Source organism: Octodon degus, unplaced genomic scaffold (assembly GCF_000260255.1).
Source record: "Octodon degus isolate 3935 unplaced genomic scaffold, OctDeg1.0 scaffold00008, whole genome shotgun sequence".
NCBI classification, from domain to species: domain Eukaryota; kingdom Metazoa; phylum Chordata; class Mammalia; order Rodentia; family Octodontidae; genus Octodon; species Octodon degus.
In genome coordinates, this window is record NW_004524584.1 from 26,437,034 (window position 1) to 26,451,002 (window position 13,969).

General features: G+C 48.7%; 1 protein-coding gene across 2 annotated transcripts in view; it reads right to left on the bottom strand.

The window, feature by feature from the left end:
- Nucleotides 1-13,901, bottom strand: part of Sema5a (semaphorin 5A) — a 530,837-nt gene extending 516,936 nt beyond the window's left edge. For both annotated transcript variants that reach the window (XM_023706626.1, XM_023706624.1), the window contains exon 1: nt 13,501-13,901. The gene's annotated coding sequence lies outside the window, so the exon portion shown is untranslated. The remainder of the gene's footprint in view (nt 1-13,500) is intronic.
- Between the last annotated feature and the right edge of the window lie 68 nt (nt 13,902-13,969).

A 13,969-nucleotide genomic window follows, 5' to 3' on the forward strand; every position in this document is an offset into this window, starting at 1 on the left:
GGAAGGAAGGAAGGAAGGAAGGAAGGAAGGAAGGAAGGAAGAAGGGAAGGAAGGAAGGAAGGAAGGAAGGAAGGAAGGAAGGAAGGAAGGAGGGAAGGGAGGGAGGGAGGGAGGGAGGGAGGGAAGGAGGGAGGGAAGAAAAAAGAAAAGAAGCCATTTTGGGAGCAGACTTTTGATTTATTTTCTTAAATTAAGCCCTACAGGCTTAATTAAAGTAGGTATCCAAGTCTGTGCTCATTCAAAAGTGCAATTAGAAAAGAGTCCACAAGGGCAGCTTGGCCTGGGTGTGTCCTATGTGAGTCTCTGATGTAAGCAACTCACTACCTTTGTCCAAACCTCTTGGGGATGACTCTGCAGGATTCCTGGGGACCTTGTCCTCTCCACTTGTGGCCATCTCCAACACCCTTAAGCAGGAAGTTTGGGCCCAAAAGCCAAGTTTTAAAGGGGCTACACTTTGAATTAAAAAAAAAAAATTAAATAAATATTAAAATTAAAAGGTTATTGAAAGGCACTCAATACTAAATCCAAAACTTCTTTAAAGGTATATATGTTGGGCTGGGGAGATAGCTCAGGGGCATAAGCACCAGCCTGGCAAGCAGAAGGTCCCAAGTTCGATCTCTCATACCCCCCACACACATTAATTAAGGGATCTCTTGATTATAGGTTGGAGATGAGCTTGTCACCCCATTTGATAGGCCACAGTAGAGCCCATGCCTGGAAACAGGCCACGAGATCCCAGCTCCCACGCCGTACTGGACAGCAAGGCTTGCTGGCTCTGCAGTCTGCCGCAGGAGCTCTCATGATGAGAAGGATCACACTTAAGAGTGGCTTCTGCAAAGACCTTGCCACCTCAGCAGCAGGCGGAGGGCAGAGCAAGCCGTGGTGAGCTTTTAAAGGAAGCCGGATCAGACCCTGCGGGGCTCGGCGGGGCCCTCCCCAGTGGGGTGATCATTTCCTTTCCCTGTGTGTCCCACACGCTGACCCCAAAGCTCGCCACCCAGCTGTGGGTGCCCCGAGTGCAGGTGTCCTGCGTGTGGGATCAGATCTCAGTGACATGGAGGGAGGGACTCGAGAAAAGTAAGACATGGCCTGAACCTCACTGATTTTCTCTTGAAGTACCCCCACTTACAGGGGAACGGGGCATGATTACTGTCTTCTTTCTGAAGAGAAAAGAGGGAAACTCAGCTTTCCAGGAAGACAACAAGGCTTTGAAGGACCCACAGATCACATGAAGAAAGTTTGTCAGAGCTTATCTGTCTCAAAATCACTCCCTTCACCAACCAGAGCTAATAAACCCAATAAAGCCATGGTGATTGAATCCAGAATGTGTGATTTTTCTGTTTTAATTTCTACACACAAAAAAACCTATCTGTTTCAGTGCCTTGTGAATACTGGTGTCTTTGCCGGGAAAAACTCAGGGTACCTTACTTCTGCTGTCTTTCCCCCGTGCTATGCAAGACAGTTTTCCCTCTAGCCTGGCCACCCTGGAATCACGATTTTCCTCGAGGTTCCGTCACAACTTGATTCATCCAGACACTGCTTCAAGAAGCGTCCTCCAGTGCTTCGCTGTCAGGGTGCAGGACCACAGCGAGGAGGTGCTGCACGTCCTGTTCACAGCTTCAGGGACTAACGCCCAAGCAGGCGCACTCTGTACTGATTTCAATGTGCTTCATGCCCCAAGGGTTCCTGGTTCTCCCCAGCTTTGAAGGGTTAGGAACTTTAAGAGGCAGAGTTTCACCCAAGGCTGTTACTGGCCCCTCTGACCACCTGTAGCTTCCTGTCTCAGGTTAGATCTTTCCCTCTCACATGCTCCAGCCATCGAGATGCCAGCTCCCAGGGATTCCTCAGCAGCACCAAGCTTTGCCCGCACCGTGGCCTTGAACTGCAGCTAAGCAAACTTCTTTGCTTCGTAGGTACCCAGCATAAAGTATCTTGCCGCTGTAATGGAAAATCACCTAAAATGCCCTGGTTCTGAAAGTTCCCCGTGTGTGCAGGTTCCAGGGTTAGCGATAAGTGGGGTGTCAACAGGCAAAAGTCTCTGGGCTCTGCGCAGCTCCAACGTGGTCCATCAGACCCCTACGGTGAGCACAAGCAGGCTCTCTGCTGTAAGCCACCAACCTCCAAGAGCAGGTAGGCCTGGAGAAATGGCTCAAAGTTAAATAACATGTGCAAGCATAAACTTCCAAGGGAAAGAATCTTTGCAATCCTGACTTGCCAGCTTGCAGTTTCCTGAATGATTTCTTTTCACAAGCTGGTGATGGGACCAAGGAATTCCATCACTGCTGGCAGGCAGAAAGTAAATTTGGCTCTGGGCCTGACTTTGGAGTCTGCCTGGAAAGCTGTGACAGCCAAAATACACTGCCTGGACTTGCGCAGCTCGTTCAGGGGCTCTGCTACCCGACCTCCCTGAGCCGGAGTCCACTCCCCCCTACACACCCCAAGACCACTGCACATTTCCACTGGGGAGGAGGGCACTCTGCGGAGGTGTGAGAGGCATGAGAAAGAAACTGGCATAAAGAACACAGTAAGAAAGGGAAGGAGCAAGGGAGCAAGGGAGGAAAGGCAGATAGGCAGAGATGTGTTATGATTTATATCTCGATGTCCCTCCGACGCTCATGCACTGCTAGGTGGGGCTTTGGGAGATAGATAGCAGAAACGTGGGGCCATGATGCTTCTTAGTAGACTGGTGCACTAATGGGTTTGTAGCTACCTTCAATGTTGGGGGTGAAGCCTGGTTGGAGGAGGTGGTCACTGGGGGCCTGGGAAAGCCTTTCTCCCCCTCTTCCCTTGATCTCTCTCTCTCTCTCTCTCTCTCTCTCTCTCTCTCTCTCTCTCTGTCTCTGTCTCTGTCTCTCTGTCTGTCTCTCTGTCTGTCTCCCTGTCTGTCAGTCTCTGTGTGTGTGTCTCTCTGTCTGTCTGTCTGTCTCTCTCTCTCTGTCTCTCTCTCTCTCTCTATCTTCCTCTCTCTGTGTCTGTCTTTCCCTCTCTCCCTCCCTCCTTACCCCCCTTGCTCCCTCCCCCACTCTGCTCCCTGCTTACTATAACCAAGTCATGAGCTGATTCTTCCTCGACTGTAACCTCTGCCATACCACCCTGCCTTGGAGCCAGCTGACTATGGACTGAAACCTCCACAGACTGAATCAAGATAGACCTTCCCTTCTTTAAGTTGTGGCTATCTGGTATTATGTCTCAGAAACTGACTGAGCCACATGGAAAAGGAGACAGGAAAGAGGGCTGAGGGAAGGGGGTGAGGATAGGTAGAGTAGAAAATACTTTCACCTCAACACCTAGCTTAGGTCTTCTCTCCAACCCAAGGCCACATCTGGCACAAATTGAGAGAGTGACAGACGTGGAGAGGACGGAGAGCAGCACAAGCAGAAGCTCAGATCTTCCCAGTAGGAAGCAGGTGAAGAACAGAGGCAGCTTCCCTGCCCCATGGCCAGTGAAGAAAGATCCAAGGCCCAGCTGGAACAAGCAGACGACAGACAGCCAGTGAGACCCACAGCCACCACATTCCTTCTGTCATTTGCACCAGCCAGAAGCAGCCCAGGAGCACAAGGACATGCTTGTCCTGTCCCTGTAACAGCCACAGCAGCAGCAGCTCCAGACCCAGGGCAGAGGAGCCACATACCACAGATGTTAGACTAGGTCAGAACCAGGACACAGAACCTGAAGCCCCTCTACCTGGCAGGAATGGAAGAGGGCTTGGTGCAACCATTCTGGTGAAAGGAGACCCTAATAATTAGAAGGCTGTAGGCTTAGCAGAGAAAATCACCAGAGGAGAACCCTGCCAGAGAAGGACAAGCCACTAGAGGTCAGGGGCACGGCCCTTCTGAGAAGGACAAGCAGCAGCAGCAGCAGCAGCAGCAGCAGCAGCAGCCCCAAATGCGCCTCTTCTCCACACAGATGTCTGGTCACCTGGACCAGGGCCAATGAGTAACCTTCAGGCACAGGACTCCTGCCTCAGGGAGAAAAGATTTTTCTTTTACATTGAAAGCCTGAAAGTATTAAACTTCCCAAGTAAAATCTCTACCTTTAATTCTCAGCTAAAACCTTAGCAATTTTATTTCGATGACTCATTTGTAAACAAACTTTGATTTTAAACTTTGGGATAAAGACAGGTGGACAGGGGTCACCCAGGACACAAGGGAGTGAGCAGTTCCCCCAGCCAGGCTGTGACGTGGTTCGTGCCTGCGCCCAGCCTGCTGTAACCCAGTTAAGATCCTACACATTCCAGAGCAGCAAAAATCAATACTTGATGTGAACATTTATACCCTTTTCAGAAAAATGAATGGTTAGAAAGAAATAAAAATCATCAAAAGGAATGTCCCGCCGCACTTCCCCACTTAGGACAATGTCCTCACATAATTCTGAATATAATGCTCTGTGCTACTTTAATTATGATCAACTGAAGCTTTCAAGACCAATACAAATCAACAATTACTCCAGAGGAGATTTTAAAACAAGAGAAAATTGCATCACGGTCTTATTCTTTGTGTTTGGAAATGAAACATCTGTCCTGGTAACGAGGTGATGTCTGTAATCACATACTAAGTCAAATCTATTTAACAGAAGGCCTGACTAGTTACCTTTGAAATCTGGAGAACATTAGCCCACTGGAAACGAAAGGAAACAAAACACCATCAGAAATTAGAACCCACCTAAGCCTCATGTTACTCATCGACTGAGAGCATCCCAAACAGATCAAAGCCAGAAGTGCCACTCACTTCCTTGCCATTAAATAAGCAGAAGAAAAGCTAAATGCGATCTCATAAATAACTCCTTGCTGTTCACCATGGATGAGTAATATCTTAGGATCTGCAACATAAAAACATCGTCATTTTATAAATGTTACTTTTAATTTGCTTCGAAGCTGGGCGGCTCATTCAGAGGGGTAATTTCAGAAGGAGCCCGTCAGACATGACACTGGTAAGAAGTCAATAAAACTACTGCCCTAAGATTTAAAACTCTGCCAGGCTCAATGTTTCTTTACAAACACAAGGACTGAAGAAATGAGGTGCTGGGAACACTCGCCTGAAACATTGCAGGGCTGGTTCAAAATACTTTTTTTATACTAATTCAGAGATGCATAGGAACTCTGCAGACCAGCTGCCTGTGGCCCGGTCCCAAAAGCCATGCAGGGGTGAAACCAGAGCACCAGGACTTGTGCCAAAGCCAACACTCCCTCGGAAAGTAGCCAGGCAGAAAGCAACTGGTGTGGGGAAAGCAAGGTGCCCGTGAGGCTGCTCTTGGCAGGAGGCACAGAGGATTGCAAGGCACTAAACAGATACCGGTCACAGTAAACAAGTGGGGAAAGCGACAGACACTCACTTCCGCCCAGAGCCAACAGCGGAAGTGCGAGGAAATTGCAGGCAATTCCTGTGGATCTCTACCCATAACCTACTTTCAGCTTTGCACTTAAGTTTCACATCTTGTCAATGCAACAGAGAAAGCTCTAGAAGGATACTCTAACTGTTCCTTTTCTAAGGGGAAAAAGCAAACTCACTTTGAATACTCGGGCTGTGGGCACCTGCACGTATGTGGTTCCACCAGTAGGTCCAGCTGTATGAAGCCTGCTCCTGGCCAACTGCAATAAAGGTCCCACCCAAAATGGGGCACAGGAGTAGGCACCATGAACGTGACCCACCGCTGGGGTCAGCCTCAGTGAGGTGAACATGACTTCGCCCAGGAGGTTCCAGGCCTGGTCACTCTAGGGAGATGCGAGATTCTGTGTGGGTCAAGACGCCCCCTGAGTTGCACCTGGAGACGGCAAACTGGTTGAAAGAAGTCCCCTCAGTCCACAGCCTGGGTGCTGCAGGCTACTAACCTTGTGCTGGCTGGTTAGCTTCATCGATTATCCAGAACATACAAGAGACTGTTCACTGGTTTACCAGAGATAACATCTATGGTACCCATTCCAGGAAGGAAATGCCCCTGTGCCTGAGCAAGGCTGCTCACCTCACCTCTCCGCCCAGTGATCTTGACATTGAGCATCGAAACTACAGCAGAAATACAGCCTAGAACCCATAGTAAATAGAGCAGAGCTTGTGCTTAAGCAGCTGGGGGTTTAATTTACTCTAGCATTATATGGAATGCCCCAGATTTTCTTTTGTCAATGCTTTTATTGAGGTATATAAGGTACATACCATAAAAAGTACTCGCAGTAAATGTATTGTTCAGTGATTGTTAGTAAATTTACGGAGCCCTGTCCCGATGCTCACAATCTAATGTGAGACATTCTGGGGCCCCCAGAAGAGGCTGCCTGCAAGCTGCAGACAGCCTCTTCCCCACTGTCCATCCTAGAAGGTTCACCTTTGCGGGACACATCCACACCTGTATCCTGAATGCTCTTGTATCCTAGATGCTTTCTGCAACTGGCTACTTTCACTGAGCATCATGTCTTGAGGATCACAAACAGGCACCAAGAGTGCATCCATTTCGCTGCTGGGTAGTTTTCCCACCTTCTGTGTAAACAGGTGAATACCTGTTTCAACCTATTACATCTGTAAGGGCCGGCAAGATAGCTCAGCTGACTAAGCAACTGCTCAGGCAATCTCAGGGACTGGGGTTCAAATCCTGGCACCACTTGCCACGTCATTCCTGCTCCCAGGAATGCTGAGCCAGCCACCAACCCTGGGCATGGTGGTGCATGCCTGTAATGCCAGTGCTGGGAAGGCTGAAAACAGGAGGATGACTACAAGTGCAAGTTACATAGACAGATCCTGTACCAAATACATTTTTTTTAATCTATAAATTCAATCAAGTGGCAGGGCTCTTTGGCCTCATAATCAAATAAGAGAGCCTGGCATATTGCTAAAATGTTCTAGAGCAGCTAGTTTCTAATGTGAGAGTATGTAACAAGGATACAATGTGTTCCCTAAAATTTTGTCTGTAGATGGGACTAGGGGTTAAATAAGGAAATGACAACCCTAAATTTCCATTTTGTATGTTTTAAGGGAAAAAAAAGTCTTTTTTGTTCTTTTGGTAAGTTCCAAGTCAAGCAGAGTCATCAAATCATTTAGCAGCTCCTTACTGTGGAAAGCTTGCATTAGAATCAATAAAACTTTGTAGGGCCCCCAGTCTTCAAATTTCAAGCATATCTATGTTTCCAGACTGTGCTAATAAATCAGTCCTGGGGTACCTGAAACACTTTTCCTCACATAAGACTATTACTAGTGCTTAGTTTGCGTGGTTGGCTACAAAAAGTCTTAAGTCACACTCCTGTATAGATGACATTCTGTTGTGGTGGACACTACCTGTGTCAATTTAAAGCGGATTTACCCATTCAAGCACTGATTTCCTGTAGCCTGAGGGTCTCCTGTGTGCCAGGCACTGTCTTGCGCACTGCTGGGGACAAATCTATGTTTAACAGCACAGCTGGTGACAGACAACAAGACATAAATGCATGTGGGGTGGTGCAAATGCAACAAGGAGACGAGGGCAGGCTGGGGAAGGGGTGCCATTTTAGTTGGTGCTATTTGGGGACATTCTCCTGAAGATGAGGACACTGAAGTACAAATGTCAGGCAGCCAGACCTACAGGCAGTGAGCCTCACTTTAAGGTAGAGAAAAAGCCTTCCACACAGGAGGAAAGAAGATGGAAAGGATAGGGAGAGGGCAGGAGGCAGGAGGCAGGAGGGACACTGGCAGTGCTGTGCACAGAGCCACAGCCACACACATCTTGCCCCATAGCCCAGCTTCTAGGGCACTTCCTCCACTGGAACCCCAGGAGGGGAATTACATCACTGCATCAGATCCCAACCTCACAGACCCATCCTAAATGTAAGCAGCAGGAAAGCAACATTCTGGGGACACATGGTGGTGGGCAGGGCAGGTCGTGCTGGCTTGGTTTCATCACTGCGAAATCAAACACACTTTCCTCCCCCGAACTGTACTCTACATCATAATTTCTTTCTGGCAGTGTGTCCTGCACCATCCATCCCAAGGACATACCTAGCAACACTTGGCCACTCACACAGGCATGTTCTGAGCTCCCAGCTGGGGGTGCAGGTCGGTAGGAGTCACACGCCAATGCAGACATGGATTCCACTCTGCCTTGGGAACCTCCAAACTCAGCCATTCCCTGCAAGGTCCTCCCAGAGATTCAGACTCCAGTGTCATGTGAGCACAAGGATGTCGCCGTCACTGCTCCTGCTCACGCAGAGTCCCGGCTGCCCACCTCTCCAACAGGGAAGCCATCCACAGCCCCTCTCTCCAGGATGACAGCTGAGCCAGGGCAGCAGGTGCCCCTACTCCTAGTGAGCCCCTAATTCAAGGTGGAGGCCTCTTGCCCTGTCCTGTCCATACAAGAAGAATCTCTGAACCCCAGACCCAGAGCCTGCTCTCACCCAGTTCCCTAGAGCTCTGCTCTCCTGAAGTCAGGACACAGCGGGAACATACAAGGTGAAGATGACATCTTAGTAGCAAATCCTTATCACATTATTGCTCCTTTGCCAATCAGTGTGAGCAACGGCTCCATCATAGAATCTGCTGGACAAGAAGAACTGGACATTCACAGTAGTTTTTCTTTCTTTATGCCACTAGTTATAATGTTCTCAGCTTTACAATCTATAAAGTTTCATAGCAAAGCTAAATCTTGGTCCTATAAAAAGAATGGCAAAAGCAGTCATGCTTCTAAAATCCGTTTGGCTTCTAAAATTCAACGGGTACACATAAATGCCCCTAATCTCTGATGTGATCTATTTCCCCAAAAAGTTTGGGGAAGGTTAGTCAAGGCTGAGACAGCTTTGGGAGCTCTGTTTCATTGTTTGCTTTTTTGTGGAGCTGGAGATTAAACCCAGGGCCTTTGCATCAAGCTATAACCTTTCCCTATTTGTTCCTTTGAGATAGGGTTTCACCAAGTCACTAAGTGCCCAGGCTGGGCTTGAACTGGTGATCCTCTTGCATCGGCCTCCAATGTGCTGAGAGTACAGGTCTACCACCATGCCTGGCTTTTTTCTTTTAACTAGAAAGCAAAGTTCTTTGTGTAGAGTTTTATTTGGAGTCAGCTTGTGAGAAACACATGCCTCCTATGGTTCAGAAGAATGAATGGTTTAGTCAAACATTAGCCTTTTTACGACTTTGTGGAGAAACTGCTTAGAATTATTCTTTTTCTTCTCCTTTCCATGAATATATCATGCATCATTACCAAAGGCTGAGTGAATTTGCACCGATCCAAAGGAGCTCTACTGCCTGTGAACAAGTCGTCCTTGTACAATTCTGTCCCTCGCCTGTAACTTCTTTATCTCACATCTCAGCAAATACAGTATGATTTCTCCAATAGAACTGGCTCCGGATAGCACCATTCTGCCGGCTATTTATCATACAATCTGTAATTGAATTACCTATTGCAGTAATGGGATTTACTCTCAAATGTACATAAAAGTGCAACATAAAATAAGGTTATTGCAGTGTCTGCTTCCTCGTTATTCTGCACGAAGGGGAGCAACTCTACAGAACTGCAGCAACAAGTAATGAATGAAAGCCAGGGGAAGACAAATGATTCCGGGCTTGGCAACCAAAAAAAAATAAATTCATCCGCTTAGAAATGTGTTCTTTTTCAACATAGCTTATGTTTTCTATGTTAATCAGAAAGGCAATTCTAGTCCATGTGGAGAAAGGGTAAAAACGGAATGATTTCACTTTTCCATATTCAGGCTAATGTACTTACACTGCCACACATCTCACAGCTTATCAGAGGAAAATAAAATACGCTCATCTTTCTTTGCTCTTGTCAAACAATGATTAATCTTGGATTAAAAAAAAAAAAAGAAGAAAACGAAAGATCACAGCAATTCCTTTGGGAAAATGCAGTTTTCGTGAGCCTACCGTTCCAGTAGTCCTATTTTAGCTGTTGTGCTCCAGCTGAAATACAGCTGGGCCTTGAAGCCGCCTGGCTTCACAATTCCCAGTGACGTGGACAGCCAGATTTCCTGAGTGCTAGAACCTTTTAGATGGCAAAGACTGTATCAGTATCCATATGTTAAGATAAGTACACACTATCCAGTGCCTTCTCTTGAATGAACTTTTGCCCCTTGATTTGCTCTGTTTTTTGTTTTGTTTTGCAGAACTGGGGATTGAACTCAGGCCCTTGTGCTTGCCAGGCAAGCGCTTATTCTACTGAGCCATCTCCGCAGCCCTTGATTTGCTCTGTTGGACTTAAACACTGAATAAAACAAATTTGGAGGTGGCCCACTGTAAGCATCATCTAGCTTTCTTTAATCTTTTTCATCCTTTCTTGCTATCAGAAGTTGATTCTTATTCATCTGGTCAACCAGTGACTGGAAGTTTCAGCAGCAAAATAAGTGAAACATGAAGGATAGCAATGGCTGCTTTTGCAAACTGCTCTCCAAAGAGTTGGCTGACACCTGCTGAACTGAGATACCATGATGTTGCTGGTCCGCAGCCTGCCTGCCACCTAGAGCAGAACATTTCTACAGGGCAGAGCAGTGACAAAAACCCATCACTTCAACCAGCCGTCGGCATCCCAATTTAGCAAGATTGCTGGACACATATTTGAAAATGATTATTTTGCCCACGGCATTAGTCGAAACAGTGTAAACAACTTAAAATATTTACATCTACTCAATCCAGGAGCCACAAAAAATAGCTAAATCTATATAAAGATCTGCAAACAGGTCCAGGTGAGTGGAATTGTACAGGGTTTCCATTTAGACACCTTACATTTTGTTGCAACTAAATTTGTTAGACACAGTCATATACATTTTAAACATTATTGAATGCTAAACGTAAAAACTCTTCACCTTAAGATTATAATTATATCCAAAGCAATTTGTCTAGGTAACTATAGCAACAATTTCAGAAACATTTTAAACACAAATTTGGTATAATTTTAGAATCAAGAGTTATAGAGAATTTAACGCAGACTGTAGGGATGTTTTTTCTTAAATAGCTTTACATGCACTACTGTAATGAGATTACTTGATTGGGGTTTATTAACAATTATTAATTTGTTCTGTCTTGCAGGATGTATGATTTACAATTCAAACTCTCTTCCTCGGAGTCTCCGAGGGCTCTAGAGCTGGTGATCACTTGTTTGTCCAACAGGACGAGTTTCTCTCTAGTGGGACATTTAGAAAGCCCCTCCCTTTTCTTGAAGCAGGGGCAAAGCCTTAATTGTAACGCCTTTTCCAAAAAGGAAATCTGGAATCATTAAAAATAATTACCAAGTTCATTAAAACTACACACTGGCTCAAATAAGCCGTTCTCTGTGACATCACACGTATCTGACATGGTTCCCAAGGAGATGGCATCTATTTTAAGCAATTAGTACACAACACAAAGGTCTTTTGCTTTTAACATTCGCCCTCCCCAGCATGAGGTTAAAGAGAATCGTAAGAAAAACTTCATACAGCAAAGACATAGACAGGGCTTCCCAGGGCCCATAAGCTGCTAAAACTTCTGGAAAAGCTCACAAAATCATTCTTATCCTCCTCTTAGTCTCCTTGTCAGTAAATTTTAACAGCCTCTACACTCTGTCTATTTCACTCTTTCCAGACATAGTGAAGAAATCTTTTGAAAGGAAAACAGCAGTGAACAACTTTGGTTTATATTTACCAAATTCTGAACATCTCAAAAACTTCCTTTAGACAGAGAAAAACTTCCCCCAACCCCCAAGAGACCAAAGTCACAGCTTGCAGCAGGGAAATTACAGCTGTTTGCCATTAAAACCACCAAACAAGTTAGTGCAATTCATAAAAGGCACAAAATGATAAGCATCGTCCATCCTGTCCGGGTGAGGAAGAATCTATGTTGTAATCTGAGGTGCAGGAGTTTTCATCTCCACAGCCTGAGAGATGAGAAAGTGACTACAAACAGCACCGGGGATAAGTTGCCTCCTTCAAAGTTTTTACAGAAAAAAGCTTGGGGGTGGGGGAAGGGGGGAAGTGGACTAACCCCATTTAGGATTGCTGAAACCGAAAACAAAGCTGCAGAAACGGGCTGTGTGTTGGGGGTCATTGGTTCTCTAAGTAAATAGGAACACAGAGAAGGAAAACAATGTCACAGATCGCTGAAGGTACAACATGCTCTGGAATGCCAACTGTGAAGGCGTCCCTCACTAAAACACTGGGTAAGCGTCACTTCCAAAATAATGAAGGTGGCATTCATTAGCAAACAGTCGAATATTAAGTATATTTTTAAAAAATCATCCCTATGAAAGATTTTGTGGTTTTGCCTTTCGCTTTATGAAAGACTAACTCCGTAATTAATAGCAAACACTTGCGTTCTGCCCAAACTCAGCCATTAAGAGGGAGTTCTTTGCTCAGCTGTTTTTCTTAAGAATAACTGCAGCAAACTTGTAATTCTTGGTGGTTTTCGAATACATTGCTAGAAGCAGTCTGGATCTCTCTCTGCATAAACACAAAGGTCCCAGAGAGAAAGGCAGGGTGCACAGGAGAATTTGCAGGCACATTTGTCGCTAAAGAGCCCTTTCTAGTAAGAAGACCTGAGGCCGGCTTTCCGGTCCCTTCCTCTTCTAGAAAGGCCAAGAGGTCGCCACGGTGAGCACACGGGCTGCTGCACCCTCCACCCGGACAAGAAACCACTGCACGACTCGCCCCTGCGGCCGGCACCCTCACCCGCGCGGGGCAACCAGGCTTCGGCTCAGAGCCCTCGCTCTCAGCGCCCCCTGCCGGGCATCCCTGGGACGCCGCTGGCGCTGGAAAGTTAGCACCAACTCCGGGAAGCCTCCTCCAGGTACAAAGCAACCGGGCGAGAGGAGGTGCACACGCGCTTCCCGCCAAAGCCCGGGCACTCGGGTTCTGTGCACGCTAGGCCTTACAGTGGGCGCCGCAGAGAGCGATTCTGGGTATCGATCGCTCCTGGACCACAGTGCACCACATATCTCGGAAGGCACCGTTCCCCGCGGTGCCCGGATCTGCCTCTGACTCCAAAATACTAAACCAAGGGATGGGCGACCCGTGGAGTAGCCCGAGATGCCAGTGGAAAGGGGCTTGCCCGGCCCAGGCCACTTGGCGAGCGCCTTTGTGCTCCGCATCCCCGCCTGGGACTCCCTCGTTAACCAGAGCGCTCCGCTGAGTTGTGCCCAAGTCCCAGAGGCTCCGGATTTCTCGCCACAAGGCCCAGCGAGGCGGGCTAGCAGACCTACCCTGGCCGGCTCCCATCCGGGACTGAGCGGCCGGCCGCGGTCTGCAGCCCACGGTTCCCGAGGCGAGCCTGCCGCGAGACCTCTCCACGCCCGCCTCTGAGGCGCCGGGCACGGTCCCGCGTTTGCGCGCAGCAGGCCCGGGCTTTCGCGCTCCAGCCTCCGCAAGCTCAGCCCTCATTCAGCCAAAGAGAGGGCGCAAACTTCCAGCCCAGGGCGGGCGCCCCGCACTGACCGGGTCAGACCTGATCCCACGGAGCAACCCCCTGGTTATGACCCCCAGGGGCGCCCACGGCGACCACCCCGGCGTCGACTCCCCCACAGCCGCCCGCGCTGCCCCGTGCTGGCTCCCGCCACGGCCACCAGCTGGCTCACCAGGTGCGGGGCGCGCTCCTCGTCCAGGCATCAGCGCGCGGTAACGCGGAGGGTCTTTTCAGCCCCCGCCGGGGAAGTCCAGGCAGCCTCCGCACTGCTCCGGGCCGTCTCCCCAGGGCCGTCCCCCACGCCCCACGCGCAGTGCGCGCCGGGCCGGGGACCGCTGGAGTCCCCAGACCCTCGGCGGGTAGATCGGCTCCCACCGAGTGAGAGTGATGGACCAGGCGGCAAAGTTGGATGCCCCGGCCGGACCTGCGGGGGCCACAGGGAGCAACCCTCGGTAGGGGCAGGGGAGGCTGGGACGTCCACGGAGTCTGGGCCGCGGCGGCAGAACCCACGCGCGGCGAGAAAGCAGCACGCGAGCGGTCGCAGCGAGAAGAGCAGCCGCCGGCGGCGCCGCCTTCCCGGCGAGTGCTGCTAGCCGGGCACCGGGCGGGGCGCTAGGCCGACGAGCCCCGCCCCCGACGAG